The sequence below is a fragment of the Sciurus carolinensis genome, chromosome 9 (assembly GCF_902686445.1).
Source record: "Sciurus carolinensis chromosome 9, mSciCar1.2, whole genome shotgun sequence".
Lineage (NCBI taxonomy): Eukaryota > Metazoa > Chordata > Mammalia > Rodentia > Sciuridae > Sciurus > Sciurus carolinensis.
In genome coordinates, this window is record NC_062221.1 from 41624271 (window position 1) to 41645805 (window position 21535).

Below are 21535 nucleotides of genomic sequence, written 5' to 3' on the forward strand. Positions count from 1 at the left end.
CCCCCATGCCAACCCAGTATGGAATCTCCGGTGCCACAATCATGAACAATCCCTGGGATTTAGTCCTCCCCTGACTGTTTGGATTTCAGTACAGGGTACAAGATCTGAAAGACATGAAAAGAAACAGCTGAATTCCAAGACACTCCTTCAGATTAAGTTTCCTTTAAAACATTTTTACCATTCTTCATCAATATTTATAAAGTAATGTCCAGATACAGCCACATTCCTTCTGGGCTGTGCCTAGAACACACCCAGAGGACCTGATCAAAATACAACTGCTGTTTGTTGGAAGAGGGCACTTTTATAGGCAAGCTTCCCTAAAAATGAGAAACCAAGTCAACATTAAGTCAAAACACAGCGAAGCAAAAACAAATCTAAATTAATGACCTGACCAGGAAAAGATGAATATAGATTTTTAAAGGACAACCTGATGTGGCAGAATGCATATGGAATTTAGCATCTGAGGAAAGATTCCCAAATTGGCCTCTTGCTACCAAAGACTCAGAGCTAGTTAATACCACTTTGAGCTTCAGTGTCTTCCTTAGCAGGTACTATAGAAGTTTCTACAAACACAGTGAGAAGCACAACTTTTCTAGAAAGAATTAGTAGAGACATGTGTCCTCCCAAGCAAGAGGAATAGTAATAAATACTTGAAGATTGAGGACTCTTAGGGTTTCATGGAGCATTCATGGTTCAATCTCTGAAAAACACTAGAAAATATACTCAGCATATAAATAAGTCCTTCACTAGGTTCCCACAGAGTGCCTGGAATTCCTAACTGACTTGATGTTTGGGTTGAGTGGTTATATCCCTTGCTTTTGTTAAAATTACCTGAGAAATATTTTAAAATACCAATGCCCAGGCCTTATGCTCAACCAAGTAAAGCCAAGTTTTGGGAATTCTCATAGCTCTTGCATTCTTCTGTCATGCAGCCTGAGGTCAGAGCCACTGACTTAGGATCTTAAAATACCAACTGGAAATCCAGGGTGGGTAAACCTGTAAGTCATTTTTCTTTCAATGATCCTGGTTTCAGGAAACTTGGGTACCACAGAAGCACAGAACCCCTACAATGAGTTGGGGAAAGAAGGAGAGAAACAACCGTGATAATAAACTTTTCATCAACAGCATTATCATTCATTACCATTCACTACTTGTTGCCAGGTACTGTATAATAAGCATTTCACATTTTATTCTTAAGACAGGATAAAGGTAGTGGTATACTAAGACAGTGCACTTCTTCTAGAAAACAATTTAGCAACGTGTGTCAAGTTTTCTCAAAATGTTCACATTTTTTGGCTCAAGAATGCCACTTTGAGGTGACTATCCCATGGAAAGTGTCACAGATGCAGATGGTGCTCATGTTAACACAGATGTTCATTACAGCTTGGTTTATATTAGTAATAAACTAGGAATATCCTAAGATACTCAACGAATGGAGGGTGATTACATAAAAGTTGCTATGCTGTACTCAGGAGTATAATGCAAACCATTGAAGGTGTTTTCCTTCATGAATATATTTCATGGCAAGAAAAATATAACAAAATATTTCATAAAGTAAGATATAAAATGGTACAGTGTAATTCAAGAATGCAAACTTGTTATGTTACAAAGTTGGTTGTAGTTGGTAGTTGTTACAAAACTTGTTATGTTACAAAGTTGGTTGTAGTTGGTAGGACTCCATTTGTAGCCATATCTTCTTTAGAGAACCATCTTCAAATGGTTAAAAATATATTGCTATTACAATCTGGATCTTAAATATCCCCCAAAACTCATGTGTTGAAAGCTTGGTCCCCAGTGCAGCTTGGTCCTCAGTGGCGTCTTTGGGAGGTGGATGGATCAGAGGGCTCTGATCTAATGAATGAATTAAACCATTTATGGATTCACAGCTTAATGGATTTGTGGGAAGAGACTTGTTATAAAAGCAAGCTTCTTCTTTGCTTCCTGGCTGTCATGAAGTAAGCAGCTTTGCTCTGGCATGGGCTCCCCACTGTGATGTTCTGCCTGCCACAGGCCGAAAGCAACAGAGCCAAAAGGCCATGGGCTGAAGCCATGAACCAAACTAAAAATTTTCTCCTTTAAGTTGATTTCTCTCAGGTGTTTTGTCACAGCAACTGAAAAGTGACTAACACAATTAACAAAATACAACTTTTAATAGCAAACACTTTCATTTGTCATGTTGTGGTGCTGTACAGTCATCGTGTTTTGTCCTCACACTGAGTCTTAACTCTGCATCCCCACCCCCATCTCCAAATGAAGCCAACGCAGGAAGGCAGATATAAATAGAGGAAATGGAAAACAAATAACAACAGATTTGTAATGTAACCCAAATATTTGATTCACAAGTTTTTCTCACTCCTGGAATCCAATTTCTCCGTGGGTGTGAAAAGAGGAACTGAGAAAGAAGGAAAAATGTGCAGAGGGGAGTAAACAAAAGGAAGTGGAGAATGTGGAGCGGGGAAAACAAACAAAATTCACTTCAGCTTGCTGAAAGAACTCCACATCTCCCTGTCCACTGCAGAATCTGCTTGGTCCTCACAAAGCCAGGATGTTGCTTGTTTTCTGACATTTTGCTTGTGTTCTGGTGACAGCCTGGGCAACAGGGACCTGCCCTACCACATTTTCAGGGCCACAGATGTGCATTACAGCACGGTGAGCCTCCTTTGCCCGTCCCAAGCACTGAGCCCTGCTCCTACAGCGCTCTGGCCATCCACACCCTTGCTTAGCCTGGGACAGGTCTCCCATCCGGCTCTGGCATTCCCAGCATTTCCAGTGTGAGATGGCTTTTTTTATTTAAGAGATTTTAAAAGGGCTATGTGGGGGTCCTCTCTGCCTCGTCCCATGTGGATGAGAAAAGGGTTCATTGCCAAAGGAGGATGTTGACTGTCTATCACTCAATTACCCAAAAACTTATCTGCTCAATAAACACACAAGAGCCAATACTCTTTTTAAATGAGAGAGGGCATGATGGGTCTGGCCATACCAGCTCACAACAACAACTCTCCCAGCTTTCCTTTATTTATAATACACAGGGAAAGGGAGCAAGACTGGGAAGAGCTTCTTCTGTGATGGACAGGATAGGATGGAGTTAGGGAAGCCATTCTCTTAGGGGGAATATTCCAGAAGGAGACAGGGAACCATTCCCACGCAGTGCCATGTGCTTCCTGGCGGTTCCTAGAAGCCAGGCATCTGCATCCCATTGTTCAACCTAGTCTGATTTTGCTAAATAAGGAAGGCTTCCCTCAGGGCTCGCCCTTGTAATCCCAGCTCCTTGGGATACTGAGGCGGAGGATCACAAGTTTGAGGGCAGCCCGGGCAACTTAGTGAGGCCAAGTCTCAAAATGAAAAATAAAAAGGGGTAGCAATGTAGCTCAGTGGGAAGCCCTGGATTTAATCTCCAGTGCCTCAAAATATAAAAAATTAAAAATAAAGAGGATGGGAGGTGAAGAGGGAGAGGGAGGCATGCCATATATTAGAATAGTTGTGTTTTATCATCCATTGATTGGACACCATATGGAATGACCAAGCTACAATGAACTCAAAATGAATTTTTAATGAAGTTGCATTAAGAATGGTAGTAGCATCCACTGACTTTTGAGAAGTCTTTGGAATATATGAAGCATTTTGTTTATGTAGCTCACAGATAATATTTGATGTGTAAAAACTTTCAGAGACAGGTCAGGATAGGCCTTTCTTATCCTCTCAAGGCCTGGAAAGAAGACTAATCCTCGTGCTCCCTCCCTACTCCTCCTAGTGAGCTAAGAAGCAACCATCCCTGGTACCTGCTTTTTTCACCAAAGAGAGAAGGACACTAACGTTTATTGGGCCCACACTGAGTGTGAAGTGCTGTGCTGAGAAATAGTTACTCTTACTGTCTCCATTTCACAGATAGGGAAACCAAGGCTAGAGAGGTAAGTTAGTAAATAGTAGCCTGGAGTTCTGTGACTCCACGGCCCTATTGCCCTGCAACCCAGGTGAAGTGCCTGATTATTGTCTTCCCAGATACAATACCTTTATTCTGAAGGGGAGGTTGAGCAACTTAGAATTATTTTCCAATTCATACCACAGATGTGGGTATCTGTCTTCTGGGCCTGGTCATTTTAGACATGCTGGGCTGTTGATCCAGGTTATTTCTATAAGATATATGTAAAATTATATTATGTATTATAATAATATTATATAATGACAATAATGAATGTGATGGTATAATGATGTATATGATTATGATATACATGACATATATATGATATGTGTTATATCATAAAGTAGGATACTTAGTCTTACCATCTGGAAAAGTAAGATTCAATGATGGCAGCATAGATGAAAATATGGAGAAATGAACCTCAAAAAATATAGAAATTTGGTCTGTATCAGGTGGCTATGCATTTGAGTGCTAAACTGTTCTCCAGGCATTTCAGAGCAGGCAGATGAATTTTAGTCTAAAAACCAATGGGTTAAATTAAACCAGGCCTTGTGGTCCTTTGTGAATACTAAAGATGTTTAAAGATTCCTTATAATCCAGATGTTGAACTCCTTGTCCAAATCTCTTTGATCAGGGTGAATTATCTGGGGACAGGACTGCTCTGAGATTGTAGCATAACCTGCTACCAGGTTTTTCTCCTTCATCACATCCTGGTTCCTATTAAGTCAGAAGCCCTCCCAGTGACTTGTCTCTTCACATGATGGTCCTCTTGTTTTGAGACAGATCATATGGACAGCTAGATTAGTAATGAAATTTGTAAAAATTACATAAGAATCCAACTCTCTTCTCAATGTTAAGAGACACCACCCTCCAGCTTCAGGAGTCACCTTCGCTTTTTTTTTTTTTTTTTTTTTTTTTTTTTTTCCTTCTGGGCATTTCCACTGAGTTACATTTCTTTTGAGATAGGGTCTCACTAAGTTGCCAAGGCTGGCTTCAAATTTGTGATCCTCTTGCCTCAGCCTCCCTGGTCCCTGGGATTACATGCGTGCACCACCATGCCCAGCTATCACTTTGCTTTTAAGGATCAAACAAAACAACTCTAACTTGAACCTTAACAAATTCAGTGCTTGGGGGGAAATAAATACCAAGTTATGCTATTTCCATGTATGAATGTGCCACAAGGAATTCTGTTGATACAGATATAATTATAATGTACTAACTAAAATAGTAACAGTAGAAGGGATATCAATAGAGAAAGCAGGTCAGAGGGACGGTGGAGGGGAGGGAAAGGGAAAATTTTGATCAAATTCTGTTATGTGCATGTATGAATATGGCATAACAAATCCCATTATTATGTACCATTGTAATGTGCCAATTAAAAAGAAAAAAGAAATCCAATGCTTTCCACAAATTTTCTGGGAGAACTTATACTGTCCTTGTGCCCACCTGTCACCATTCACTCCACATCTCCTCTGCTGGTCTCACTTCCACCTCCTCTACTTTCTGTGTCATTGTTGCTCCGAGCTACCATCTTTTCATTATCATTCCATCCCCAGTGTGGCACGCCAGCGCTTTGTGTTCTCCAAGGAATTGCTATTTCTGGTAAGAGACGGACTGTGTGTTTGGATGCGACAGAGAAGAATCATAGCACAGATTCAACATTAAATATTCCACCTCTGGGTTCTTGAATTTCCTCAGGCATCCCGTGTTTCTTTCCGAGCTTGCTTCCTTGCCATCTATTACAATGAGGACCGGGAGAAAAATGAATATGGACGCATCAGAGTAAAGCTACCATCACTACTCCTGAAGTAGACCAAAGAGGCTGGACACCAGAAGGATTTTCAGGAAGCAGGTTTATTGACTGCATTCGGTACAGAAAGGGCTATTGCCTACAACATTCTCTGAATCAAGATTTTGGAAAAATTTTTAACTTTAAACCCAGTGGGAGGAGAGACTTGGAGGATTTTACATTTTTGCAGGTGTCTACATAAAAGTAATTTTTTTTCTTTCTTTGAATTCCCAAAAAGAGATTTTTTTTTTGGGTGGGGGGGCAGGTTGTCTCATTCCACATGTTTTACCACAAAAGGAGTAAAATGAAGCCCACAGTTAAACTTAGTTTTTGCAAGACAGAGCAACAGGAAATAGGAAGTCTAACCACATTGAGCTATTTTTTTAACATTTTTTAGTTGTTGATGGACCTTTATTTTATTTATTTTTTGTGGTGCTGAGGATGGAACCCAGTGCCTCACACATGCTAGGCAAGGGCTCTGCCACTGAGTTACAACCCCAGCTCCCATATTGAGCTTCTTTGCAGAAATGTTTGCTGATACGGCTGATATTCTGTTAAGATCAATTATGATGAGGGTCTCTGGAAAAGTTTAATTAAGATTCATTGGTGGAGTAGGGGGCACCACTACACTCCAAGACCAATTCTGTGTCCCAAATCAACACGAGGATGCATATGGCCCAGATGCACACGATGTCACAATCAAAGATCAGGTGTAGAAATCACTTTGATGTCTGACCACTTCTGCCAAAGGGTATGGAAGGCACTCAGTCCATCGTCTAGGGACTCTTCCGCTCTCTGCTCCTGCCTCTGGCCTCTGGTTATTCAGGAGCCTCTCATTCTCACTCTCAGTTCTCCTTCATGATTCTTTTTTCAAAGTTCAGCCAAAGGAGACTTTAAACCCTTCTGTCTCCTTTCCTTTTAGCCCCAGTTTACATCAGTTTTGCCTCTCAGGCTTCCTTTATTTTCTCTGTTTTGCCTACTTTTAGAATTCAATACAAAAGGGAAGAAAATTTTTCCATGAGAAACTGAGAAAGAAAAGAAGGCAGGAGGGAAGAGACGTTTGAAAGTGCCCATGTTGATGATCCCTGTCCCTATTGTGCATCAATTCAGTTATCCCTCAGGATCCACTGGAGTTGGTTCCAGGACCCCTGCAGGCACCAAAATCTGCAGATGCTCAGGTCCTCTATGTAAAGGGGTGTCATATTTGCCCATAACCTTCACCTGTCTTCCTGTATACTTTAAATCATCTCTATATTACTTACAATATCTAACACAAAGCAAATACAATGTAAGTTATTGTTATACTGTATTGTTTAGGAAATAATGATAAAAATAAGTCTATGCTCGTTTAGTACAGACTCGATTTTTTTTTCAAATATTTTTGATTGGCAGTTTTAACAACCAACCCCTCCAGGTGATTCCAAGCAGCAGAAGTTTGAGATGCACTACTTCTCCAGGCTAAAGAACCTGATTGCCCTTTGGCTCTGCTTCTCCCTACCTCCCTGGCCTCTGCCACATGAGCCTGGGAAGAGAACACTTTTAGTCATAGAGTCCCAGGGTTACTCGTGTCAAAGTCTAACTCCTGAAAATTATTTTCTTTTTCTATCCTCAGGACTTACCCTTATTTCTCTCTCCCTCTCCCTTTGGGAAGATGTCATCTTTTGCTCTGTCCTTGGGGTTTCTCTCTCCCAAGTCTGGGTACCCTTTAAATAATAACAGCAACAACTATTCCCAGCTCTCTTTGTGATGTTTATTGCACATCCCAAAGGACATGGCTTATTTTCCTAAAGTTGGGGCTCTCTGATGCCACCTTCCCTAGTCACTCCCCAAATGTATCTCTCAATTTTTCTAATGGTAAATGTTCACTATGTGAACAGAGTACGGAATTTTAGTTCTTCCCTCAAACTGGTCAACATGATTGTGTATATATATATAGACATAACTTGAAAAAGAGAACTGGAACTTCTTCCAAAGGGTAGCTTCAAAGACTCCTTCCATTTTAGCCAACCTGAATTAATCATGCCTTTTTATTTTTGTATTTCTGATGTTTTGGCATCTGGGGCTTTGCTGATCCCCGGAAGGACAGTCCTATTACTTATCTCAGGGGTAGCTAATTCCTGGAGGGAGCAACCATTAGCCTGAGTGTACTTTTTATACTCAAGCTAACCAATCCAGCACTCCTACCCTCAACCACCTCGTACCATGCTCTTGCTGGGCATGTACACCCAGGGCTACTATCCACCAGCCCTAATCACCCAAGGGCCAGCTCCCAGACAGCCATACATAGAGCTACACCCCAAAGTCCACTAAAATTATTCAAACTTGCCATGAACCTGCTTTCCCTGCCTCACCACATCCTTCCTACCACAGTAATGGTTCTCACCATGTTTTCCTGATCCCTCTGCCTCTGAGTGCCTCCCTACTCTCTCCAGCAAAAAGTTTTTGGCTGCCTTAATAAATTTCTCTTGAATTATTGAATGTTAATGTGCATATGAATCATTTGAGGATCATATTAAAATGTGCTTTTTTTTTTTTTTTTTTTTTTTTTTTTTTGCAGTGCTGGGCATTAAACCCAGAATCTTGCATATTTTAGGCAAGCATCCTACCACTGAGCTACACCCACAGCCCCAGATGTACCTTTAGGTGTAGTATATCTGAGGTGTGGCCTGAGAGTGCCTTTCTAAAAATTCCCAGGTGATGCTGTTGTATCACTGACATTTTGAGCAGCAAGAACCTAACTATTCCATTTGTAAGGCCCTTGGCTAAAAGGAGGAACCATAAAAACTCAAGAAACTCATTAACTGGGACTAACAGTAAGCATTTCTGCCAAGCATTATCAACCTCAACCGTGTAAGCTAAGGTATAATACTATCTTCATTTGGAGTTTGTTTTCACTTTTTTTTTTCCAGAAAATAAAACATTTTAAATTGTATGTGTGTGTTATTACTTTGTGCATGAATATGGATTATATTTTCACTTTCTTGACCAAGCTTTTGCTCAAGGAATGTCCCAGGGAACATGATAGAGAGGGACAAGCATTTCTCCTAGTCACTGAAGTTATTCAAAGAGGAGTGCACAGGTTAGAACCAGATGGTTGAGGTATCCAGCCTCTGCCATGCTGTTCTCCAAAACACTACATTAGCCTGCACTTCTTAGTTTGCTTGAGAAGCTAAGTGCTTGGGAATCAGGAAAGATACAAGGGGTGAAATATTGATATATATATGTAATGATAGGAGGCAACTTTACTGGCAGAAAATATGAATCCAATAAGTGAATGCAATATAAACTAATACCCACCCCTCAGTCCTTTTGGAAATGAGCTTCAGTGTCATTATTGGCAAAGGGAGGGGCAATCACCTGTACCTCACAGAGGGAGACCTCTGCTCCTTTAGTTGAAACCAAAGATCTGCCAAAGATCTGTGCTGCTGGAGCTTGTGTAACCAATAGCAGAAGGCTCGCAGGTTGGCAACCATGATTCCCACGGCTGCTGGCTCCCATCATCTAGCATCTGTCGTGAACCAGGTACAGTGCTGAGGGTTTTCCAAACATTTCATTGAACATGACAATAACTTGGCTGGGTGGGCAAGCATTTTTTATTGTCTTTATGTCAAAGATGAGAAAGTTTAAACCATGGTTTCCTGGTGCTGCTCTTTGGTAGGGTCCATTCCTTATTCCTCTTATAGCAGGCCACTCACCAGCCCAGGCTTCCATGCTACAAATTTGCCTTTTTTAACAAGAAGTTACATGTGGCTTTTGATCAAAGAAGTCCCCATGGCAGCTTTCTCAATCCTCTTTGAGTAACGATCCTTTCTAGACTCCATTGAAGGCCAGAGACCCTTTTTCCATAAAAAGGCACATAAGCAAACATAGCATTTTGTATTCAATTTCAAGGGTTTCATGGACCCCAAGAAAAAAACTTTACACTCTGGAGTTTAAGAAGACAAGGACAGCTTTTCTCAGCTTCAGGCTGAACTTGACCTGCTTTCCCCAGCACCAATCTGAAATGTTTTCCTTAGCCATTTTCCTGACCATTTTATTTTTCAAATATTTATATCGATAGAAGATAAAACAAACCCTAAATGTCAAAAATATTCCCTGGCACCAGAAAGCCTATACAGTTTCCTTTTTTCTTTTAACCATTGGTGGTCAAAGAGACTGTCCTTCTATTATTAATAGATAATATCAGTTCAGATGAGTGAACAATCCAGAGACTGCTTGTTTCTTTTTCTCTTGGTATCTGAATAAAACAAAAACAACATTAAAACAAAACAACATTATTACTTCCTCCTAGTCTTACATAAGAAGAGATCTGAGCTGTTGACAAAAGATGCAAGGGTGAAAAATGTGGAGTTTGGTGGTTTCTACAACCCCCCAAATATGAAGGAAAAAAGTGGGAGTGAGGAGGAATGGAGAAACTGAGGGAGGGAAGATGGTCAAGAGAGAGGAGACCAGGTATTGATATTTAGAATAATTTGAAATTAATCTTTACTGTGCCTATTGTAGATCCCTGTGTGCTCCCCAGACAGCAGCATCCATTCACCTGAGAACTTTCTAGAAACGTAAATTCACAGTATCCACCCCAGGTCTGCTGAATCAGAAACTCACGAATTGAGACCCAGTTTAGCTGTTTGTTTTGTGTGTGTGTGTGTGTGTTTATTTGTTCGTTTGTTTTCCATACATAAGTTTATTTTTTTTTTATTTATTTTTTTTTTTTTGGGTGCTGGGGATCGAACCCAGGGCCTTGTGCTTACAAGGCAAGCACTCTACCAACTGAGCTATCTCCCCAGCCCCCATAAGTTTATTTTTTAAGATTTTTTTTTTAAAGCAACTTCAGGTTCACAGTAAAATTAAGCAGAAGATAAAAAGATTTCCCATATGGCCCCTGGCTTTACACACACATAGCTTCCCTGACTACCAATACCCGCACCAGGGTATTTGGTAAAAGTGATGAACTTAAACTGAAATATTATTATAACCTGAAGTCCATAGGTTACATTAGGATTCACTCTTGGGGGCTGGGGAGATAGCTCAGTTGGCAGAGTGCTTGCCTTGAAAGCACAAGGCCCTGGCTTCTAATCCCCAGCACCGCAAAAAAAAACAAAAAACAAAAAAAAGGATTCACTCTTGGTGCCCTACATTCTGTGGGTTCTGAAAAGTATGTAATGAATGACATACATTCACCATAGCACTACTATACAGAATCATATCATGATCCTAAAAATCATCTGTGCTACACCTATTCATCCCCGTCTTCCTTGAGCCCCTGGGAAGCCACTTATTTGTGTGTTGTCTCCATGGTTTTACCTTTTCCAGAATATCTTAGAGTTGGAATCATATAGAACATAGGCTCTTCAGACTGACCTCTTGCACTTAGTAAATGCATTCATGTTTCTTCCATGTCTTTTTGTAGCTTAATAGATTTTTCTCTGTTTTTAAGTGCTGAATAATATTTTGTTGTCTGGATGTACCCACATCTTGGTTTCTTCCAAGTTTTAGCAATTATTGAATAGGATAGGATGGTTAATGGGTTCCAGTTAAGGCTTTTTTTTTTTTTTTTTTTTAATGTAAAGACCACTCCATGAGCTTAACCTATAGAAACATTCCAAACATCCAGCCAATTCCTTTGTGCTGGGGTGCTGGGAATAAGGAGGCAGGACAGACCTCAGTAAAGACTAGAGACCCGAGGACTAACCTAGCCTTAACACTTTTCCAATCCCTGTTTAGCATGGATTTGATTAATGCCTCTACCCAGAAGCTGTATAAGCCTCTAGACTTAAGTGGCAACCTGCTGTCAGGTCCCCTCTTGCCTTGTGAAAGCTCTGTCTCTTTTCTTTTCATTTAAATAAATCCTACTCCTTTAATTCTTGCCTTTCATTATTGTTCATGGATTTTGTTCTTCAAATTTGTGAGACGGGAACCCAGAAAGAAATTGGTGTGAGTTGCTGTGGTCTGCCATGGATAACTGCCACAAGTCACTTGGTAGTAGTAGAGAATTCTGCTTTGCCAGCTGTGGCCCTCAGAGCTGACACCAGCAGACAGGTATTCCCTGATGGGGTTAGCTGCTAACACTAAAATGGGCTTTCTCTGACTGCAGCGACCTGAAACTTATGATGATCCCACCTTCCAGCAGAAGCAGAGAATCTACTTTCATCTCCAACTTCAGTTTCATTATGAATAAGCTGCTATACGTTTCATGATGAATAAAGCTGCCATAAGCATCTGTGTGCAGGTTTTGTTTAGACATATGTTTTCAGCTCATTTGGGTAAATACAAAGGAGCACAGTTGCTGGATCAAACAAAGAATACGTTCAGTTTTGTAAGAAACTGGCAAATTGACTTCCAAACTGACCATACCATTTTGCATTCCTATCAGCAATGAATGAGAGATTCCATTGATCCACATTCTCACCAGCTGAACATTCTGATGGGTGTATAGAGGTCATCGTTTTGTTTACATCGAGCCCCAAGGTCATTCTGACACACACTGAAGATTGAGAACTAGTGTAGTGAACAGATCTTCTCTCACAGAGTGACCCTCCCAACTCATCTCATCCTAAATCAAACCATTGACATTGCAGTGAGAGGAACCATGAAGGAGAGAACAATGGTGAGGAAACCAGTGTTTATTGAGCAACAATGACATGCCAGGCTCTGTACAGTCGTGGTCTCATTTTTCCATAACTTTTACTCTTGTGTCCATTTTAAAGATATTTTGGGGGCTGGGGCGATAGTTCAGTCAGTAGAGTGCTTGCCTTGCAAGCACAAGGCCCTGGGTTTAATCCCCAGCACTGCAAAAAAAAAAAAAAAAAGATATTTTTGAAGTGGAATTCCATACAGACCTAATAAGTAATGAATTTACAGTAGGAAATTTAGAAAGTACAAAAAGTTATTATAAGGAAAAATATAGGAATTATCCACTACCCACATTCAAAACTACTACCATTATCATTTAATGTGCCCCCTTATAGTGCTTTTTTTTTTTCCCCTATTAAATCCACTCTGGATTTAAAGGTTACATTGTGATATCTCAGGAAATTTAGGCTCCAGAGAAGATTCCTTTCTCTGAGATCGAAAGACCCAGGAACAAATGCTTCAGCTGCCAACTTTGTTCTCATATCCTCTAAAAGTAAGTGTCTGGATCTTTCAGTTCTCCTTGTGACTATGTTTGATAATGAAGGCACCCAGAAAACCACTCCAGACGCAGGGAACTCACACAAGAGATGTTATTAAGCAGACAAACAGAGTGTCTGCCCTGAAGGGTGAGAGAGAGAGAGGAAACAGCGGGGGAGCTATTCTTAAGTAGTGGAATTTGGGGGCTACTAACAATCTGACCAATGATTGACGAGGAAGCTCATGGGCTAACAATCTAGGTTGTAAAATGGTGTGGAGGAATGGCTGCAGCCTTGTTAACCCATTGTCCCTTCAGATAATACGCAGAAATAAAAGCATAATAAAAGTAAAAAATGAACTGTTGATTTAAAACGAAGAGGCAGCTAAGATCCCTCTCTAAGTCAGAACAGAAATTGTCCTTGACCCAGAGGAGCTATTTATTATCCTAGGATCTATAGGAAAAGTGTGGAGGTTTCTTCTGAGATCTGCCCATCTCGTGCTGGGTGCTGAAGGGAACTGCTGTTTCTGGAACACACTACAAGTGTCTGTGCTGGGCGGGACATCATTGTCTCTGCACTACAAACCAGAGCCAGGCATTGTGCAGCAGGCAGGGAAGGGAAGTCATCAAAATTCTGGAAGATGTTCTGTGATGTTTGGATAGTTCTCTGTTAACCTCCCATGGAGGTTGGTGTGTATCTGTTTCATGCCAGACTCAGAGAAAACAGTAAAGATAAAAGGCAGGAGGCTTAGCCTTATAGATGTTGTTTTCATTAAGTGTGTATTTTCCTTGTTGTGAAGACCACTTGTCCAAGTGAATCATTTGGGGTTGTATTTTATTAAAGCACCTTTAAACAAGGCAAAATATTTTTAGAATTGATAGCTGTGGGTGACCCAAACATAATGAATTTCCTCCTTCTGATAAAAAGGAAGGAAAAGAAAAAGAAAGGAAGGAAAACTTGTCTTTTATTTATTTATTTATTTATTTATTTTCCCATCCCTGCCACTGATTCTATGAAAACCAGAGGCAATTACTGCCCTTGGCCTCCTAAGCCCTTAGTTTTTACCTGATATAAAATGAAAATGATTATAATCTGGAAGGATTTTATATGACAGAGATGTGTCATCTTCAGTTTGTAGATAATTGAAATTTACAATGAACAATTTTATCAGAAGAATGCTTTGTAGTCTCAGGAGTCCTTTATTATATTATGTATGCTAATAGGACACTTAAGGATAAAGGCAGGAAGTGAGTTCTAAGAAGAAAAGCACCATTATGTAAGTCAAGAATTATTAAAAATATTCACTTATGAGAGAGAAGTTTTAATGTATTTTACTTATCTATTATATGAATAGAAAATATATTCATATAGTTCAAAATTCATAGTAAAAAGAGTAAAAAGAATCCATTCACATCCCAGTTCTCTACCTCCACATTTTCCTCTCTGGGAGTAATCAGAGCTATCAGTGTCTTTTGTATTCTGCAAGATATATATTATGCATAAACAAGCAACAAACATGGGAGTTTTTTGTTGTTTTTTGTTTTTTGGTACTAGGGACTGAACCCAGAGTAGTTTAACCACTGAGCCAATTCCCAGCCCTTTTTACTTTTTATTTAGAGGCAGGGTCTTACTATGTTGCTTTAGGGTCTCTCACTAAGTTGCTGATTTTGGCTTTGAACTTGCTATTCTCCTGCTTCAGCCTCTTGAGACACTAGGATTACAGGAGCGTGCCACTGCACACAGCCATCTTAACCCCTAATTTTAATGCAAATGGGAAGGTTCAAAACACTGTTCTTCATCTTACTTTCACATATAACAGTGTCTCTCCTGTGTTTTTGCTTCAGTATATAAAGAAATTCCTTGGGGCTGGGGATATAGAGTACTTGCCTGTCAGGCACAAGGTACTGGGTTTAATCCCCAGCCCCACAAAAAAAAAAAAAAAAAAAAAAAAAAAAAAAGAACTTCCTCAACACATGATCCCAACCTGAAATCATATCCCATACTAAAAATTGCTTTCAAAGGTCCTTATCTATGCCTGTTTCTCCCCCACCCTTTTTAAAAATTGTTTTTGGTCTCTGTTTTAATTGTAAACTTTCTCCCCGCACCCAAACTCAGAATTGAACCCTGGAGAGGGGTGGGGAGGGGTATCTACACTGAGTTGCATGACCAGTACTCTTTTTAAATTTCAATTATTTTGAGATAGGATCTTGCTAAGTCGCTAGAGTTTTTACCAAGCTGCCCAAGTTGTCCTCAGACTTGTGTTCCTCCTGCCTCAGCCTCCCAAGTTGCTGGGCTTGCAGGTGTGTGCAGCCCTATTCTTCTTATGTGTCATCTGGCTTAAAGAAAGATCAAATCTTTGTGCTGCAGTAACCTTAAGTTTCTGAGAATTCTAGTTATAGCAAGTTTGAAGAAAATTCCTGAGGTTAGGAGCTTGCAACTTTCTGGCGGGACAGATGTGCAACCAGATGTGCAGAGCAAGGAATAACAACAGGAAGTGGAAGCAAGATTAACCACAAAGGCAATGTGAAAGAACTAGACATTGACCATAACATAAAGAATTTGGGTGAGGGAATTATGAAAAGCTGTTTTTCTGCGTGAGGGTTTATGATAAACATGCAGAGGCACCTAAAATTATTGGAACACAGGGATTATGATGGATGTGCAGACTAAAATGTGCATAGTTAACTATAGAAATCAATATAGTCTCTGTAGATGGGAATGTAAGTCAAAATATTTCTAGTGACCAACTTGGGGAAAAAAAACAAAAAGGTTAATAGAACTGTGTCTGTACTATAGAATTATCCAGAAACTCCAATTATTTTAAGGAAACATGAATGAAAACATTGTCATATTATTTATAACAGCAAAAATTGAGAAAATCTAAATATTTAATGTAAAGGATTAAGATTATAAATTATAGTAAATCCATATGCTGAAATACTATCAACTGTAAAATATGTTTAGAGGAATGGGAAAATGTTCTGCCTACAATTCTAAATCTAAAAAAGTGAATAAAGTACTGTATATTTCAAAAAGCTAGAAAACAGAATTTTGAATATGTTTACCACAAAGAAATGATAAATGAGAACATAAATGTGTTTACCATCATATAAACATTACCTAATGTATACAAGTATCAAAACACATGACACATCATAAGCATGTACAATTTTTATATTTTCATGCATCAGTCAAAAAAATAAGTTTGTACAGCCAGGTGCAGTGGCATATACCTATAATTTCAGCAACTCAGGAGGCTGAGGCAGGAAGATTGCAAATTCCAGGGCACTCTTAGCAACTTAGCAAGGTCCTCAGCAATTTAGTGAAACAATGTCTCAAAATAAAAAATAACAAGAGTTGGGGATGTAACTCAGTGGTAGGGTCCCTTGGCTTTGATCCCCAGTAGAAATAAATAAACAAACAAATAAAAAAGAAAAAAGTCAATCCATCATCCCTTACTATCCACAAGGAATACAGGTTATTCATTTATAAAAGGTTCCAGGCCCCAACCATTACCGAAATATGCACATACTCAAATCCCTTATATAAAATGATGTAGTATTTACATACATAGATCAATTCAAACTCAAACTATAAAAGTAAGAGGACTTTATTTGGGTCAATAAATCACAATAGGGAAACACAGTTTTAGATCACTATGAATCAGTGTTTCAAACAGAAAACAGAAAACGCACATTTAAATGAGCAAGCAGTTTAGTGATAAAAATCCCTTTTGTTGGGAATTTCTGTTGCGATTGATAAAGAACCTGAGCTATTCTAGTAATAGCAGAAGATAGAGAAAAGAACATATATACTTAGTAAAAATGTCTGTAAAACAAGAATCTGATGAGCTCTTGATCCACTCTTGAGTCTCTAGGCATAGCGTCATTATCTGTTCTTGAAGTCTGCAGTCAAAGGGGGCCAAAGTTCATACTCCTCGGCTGCACCTGAATCACATGGAAGTCCTTCTCCCTGATGGCCCCAGAAGCCATTCTGACAGGCTCTTTCAGTGCTGTTCATGTGTAATTTTCCTTTCATTTTCACACATATAACCTGCAAGAATCCTCCCTGTACTTTAAATCATCTCTAAACTACTACTAATAACTAATATAATGTTAATGCTATGTAAATAATTGCTACACTGTGTTGTTTGGGAATGATGACAAGAAAAAGAAAATCCCTATGTTCTCAGTAAGATGCAAGGGGGTGTATTTTCAATGCATGTAGTGGGATTCATAGGATCAACCATGTAGCAAAAAGGCTTACTCTTCATATTTGTTTTAGTGTATTAATAATAGTAAATGTTTACTAATAAAAATAAAATATTCAGACTAAAATGAGGCTATTTGTTATAACACAAAAATGTCCAAAAAGAATCCCAGTGTTGAACTTACATTATTGAATAATCACACAGGGAAACGTGTCATATTTCAGACCTTTTCTTTGGAAATGTTTTCAAAACCACTTTCATCATTAATTGTTCCACATAGTGTTCAACAATCGTTCCACCTACATCATTTACCATAATTGTCACTAAATGACGGTTTCCACAAGTTGAAACCCACTGACAAAGGATGACTTGTCACCATAGAGGATATTTTAATTAATGGACTCAGCTTTTCAGGACTCAGATATTCCCATAGCATATTTAATAACATCAACACTGTACAAATAAGTACATATTGTCTGAAGATGGCTCCTGAGAAACTCTGACTCTTTTGTTTAAAAACCAACTGTCACATTACTTTAACCTGTGTGTTAAGTTCATGTTTGAAAACTATATATATGGTGTAAATTGGACTATATTTATATACACATTGCTAGAATGTGTTTCAAGGCATATGGGCATGGTTCTCTGAAAAGTACAATAAACACAATTTTCCGTACATTGCATAATGGCCTGGGGCTTTGAGTAAACTAAAATAAACTATACTAATTTTTCAGTTGTATGTTAAAGTCTTAAATCCACCATATAAATATTCCAAAACCAACTCTGAGTAAGCTAAGACTGGAGAGAGCATAATCAGAGGGTTATCCTGAGGCTTTGAGGGGGCAGGGCAGCGGGCTTCTTGACCTTCTGTACTAAAAGGCTCCTTTTCATCTGGTTTCAATTCTCTTGTTTGTGCACCTTGCCATATTTATTATTGAATTCCTAGTTTCTTCTTCTTGTTTCATGTTCCATGTTCCAATGATTTATGAGAAATTGCTGATCTTGATGTTGTCTTTGGCATCCAGAGAGTGCACAGAGCCCCTTAAGAATGCTGAGAGAATAAATGTGTTTTGAGCTGCACAATACCCAGGCTGAACAGATGTCCGTCAGTTCATGAAAAATGCCAGCTGAAGATGCTTTAATAAGATGGGTTTTTCTTCCCAAACACAGCAACAGCAAAGATGCATTCAAAATCCCATATATTTTTCCCTGTTTGATAGATGATTATTGTTAGAAATGACAAGACTTGGTTTTAAAGCAGTCCTTTGAAGAAAAATCTGGTTCAAGGTTTTGTTTTTGATTTTGTTTTTCCTTTTAGTTTAGCTCAAAATTAAGTTCTCTCTTTCCTTCCTTCCTTCCTCCCTCCCTTCCTTCCTTCCTTCCTTCCTTCCTTCCTTCCTTCCTTCCTTCCTTCCTTCTTCCCTCCCTCTCCCCCCCCTTTCTTTCTTTCTGTCTTTCTTGTACTGGAATTGAATGCAAGTTTGCTCTACCATTGAGCTATATTCCCAGCCTCTTTTATTTTTAAGTTTTGAGACAGAGTGTGATTAAATTACCCAGGTGGACCTCGAACTTTGTGATCCTCCTGCCTCAGCCTAAGCCTCTGAGTTGCTGGGATTACAGGCATGTACCACCATGCTAGGCTAAATGTCATGTTTTCTACATCAGGAATTTGCCTTGTTTGGTTTGCTAATGAGAGCTTATTTATTTATTTATAACTTTGGGGGGGGTGGTCTTGCTATGTTGCCCAAACTGGCCTCCAACTCTTGGGCTATAGCCATCCTCCTGCCTCAGCCTCCTGAGTAGCTGGAATTACAAGCAAGCACCCCCACATCCTCTCCATAGAGATAATTTAGCTTGTGAGTATATAGGAGAGGAGAGTTTTAAATGGTGATCAGTGAAAACTAATTAGCAAGTCAAATGTGCTTGAGAAAATAATTTAATTAGATAAGTTTTACAGGCTAATCCAAAAGAGTTGGAAAATTTTCTCTAGACTACCTCCTCCTCTCCAATAGATGGGTTAAACACAGCTCCAGGAAACATTACTATTGCTAAATTTTATCTTTTTATGCAAGTCATTCTGTGATTAAACTCACCAAAATATCATACCAAATGTCCTAAAGTAGATATGTACTCCTTAGTGGGTTTCATATTTTGTGACTCTGGCCATAAAATTTAATAATTTTTATTATTTTATTTTTGCAGTGCTGGAGATTGAACCTGGCACCTTGCACATGATAGGCAAGTACTCTACCTATGAGCTATGTCCCCAGTCCAGAGTTTAAAAATTTTTAAGAGTCAGATGTGCCAATATATCAAGTCCTAATTATTTAAAATTACATTCTCCATTCACATCCATCTTATTTCTCAGAGTTAAATCAGAAAAGCTACCCAGAGAATGAAGACAACATGTAGAGAGGTTAAGGAACATTTCGAAAACAGTGCACTTGGGATAAAAGGTATATAATAGTAAAAGGAGAAAAGATGTCCCATTTTTTTATGATAAAAAAGAAGATAATACTTCCCTCTGTTTTTTCACACACATGCATCAGCTGACAGGACACTTAGAACAATTGCTATCTTTCTCCATAGTCAAACAGATTTAGTAAGCAAGGAAGTAAAGATAATTTTAATAAATTAAATGTTCCTTTCTGCAGTTTCAAATAACCCATGGTACTTAGAGGGTAATAGAAAAGACTGAGGAGTTCTATAAATCTGAAGGATTTTTAAGGGACATATATGCCTCAGTCTTGGCTAAGGACAAATCTTTGATTTTTCAGGATTGTCTTTTATAGAGTTCATCAACTTAACTTCTAAAATTCAGTGTTAAACCTTCTAGAACACAGAATGCTTATTTCTTTTTTTAATTTTTTAAATTTGTTCTAATTAGTTATACGTGACAGTAGAATGCATTTATGCATTTTGATAAATCATATATAAGTGGAGTATAATCTCTCATTTTTCTGATTGTACATATTGTAGGATTACACAGGTCATGCAGTCATATATGTACGTGAGGTAATAATGTCTGTTTCATCTACTCTCCTTCCTACGCCCATACCTCTTCCCCTCCCTTCACTCCCCTCTACTAAATCTAAAGTAACTCTATTCTTCCTTAGTGTCTGCTCTTATTGTGAATTAGCATTCACATATCAGAAAAAACAATAGCTAAACTATGGCACTAGAATGCTTATTTCTATGTGGTGAAATTAAGTATGCTTTTGCATTCTCTTCTTTATGCTTTCCTATGCTGTATTTTTTACAATATTTAATACTTTTGTAATCAGGGGAAAGGATACTGAAAAATATCCTGGGCTACCAGACACAGAGAAGGGCAATTCACAAGTGAAGGGCACCAGGATGAAGAGAAAAGTTTTCTTGAGACAGGTTTATATAAGGATGACTTTCTGCCTGCTCTACATTCTGGGATTCAAAAGCTTAGCCACAAATTTAATCTGTGTCCATCTAGGTTAGAGATCCATTATAGTTTGGACTGAGGTGTCCCCCAAAAGCTCATATGTGAGCAGGAATGTTCAGAGGTGAGATGATTAGATTATGAGAGCTATAACCTCAGTGAATTAATCCAATTGATGGATTAATTGTTTTAATGGATTATGGGTATTAGCTATAGGCAGGGAGGGTGTGACTGGAGGAGGTGGGTCATTAGGGGCCTGCCTTGGGGGGTTTTATTTTGTTCCTGGCACCTCCCTTTCTCACTCTGTTTCCCGGTACCATGAGCTAAGCAGCTTTTTCCGCCATGCTCTTCGGCCTTGATGTTCTGCCTTGCCCCAGGCTACAGGTCATCCATGGACTGAACCTCTCAAACCATGAGCTCAAAATAAACTTTTCTTCCTCTATATTTTTCTTGTCAGGTATTTTGATCACAGCAGTGAAAAGCTAACACAGGACCTAATTGTCTTTTCTGGAGAATTTTATAAAAACTTTAAGAAGGACCAACCCCACCCTAAGAAATGATCTATGATAAAATTAATAAACATATTTGTACCAAACCCCAAAGCAGAACGACAACAACATAGAAGGGACACACACACAACAAAGCAACAACAAGAACAACAAAACACTATATTAGCTCCAAACCGTTGTCTCTGGGATTCAGAAGAAACTACTAGCCATAAATGATCAGAGAGATTACAAGGGAAGGCTTGGTCCTGCCTAGATCTTGTGTTCTCTCACAGCCAAATTCAGTATCACATGTGGCTGCCTCTCTGTTTCCCACAAAGGACCAAATCACATGCCACTCTTAAGTCCTCACACAGCATTCAATTCATTTATACTGTGCTTGTGTTCTCAGACTTTCTATCTCCAATTGTTCAGATCTCAGACTTTAAGAAACAATGTCTTCTTTAACTATACTTCTCATTGCCAGCTACTTCAGTCTCTAACTGCCATATCACCGAGGGTTGCAAATATAACAGTGTTCAAATGCCATAAATGTCCACTGTTTTTCCACTTACAAAATACCTTTTTCTCTCTCAGACAATGAGAGGGGT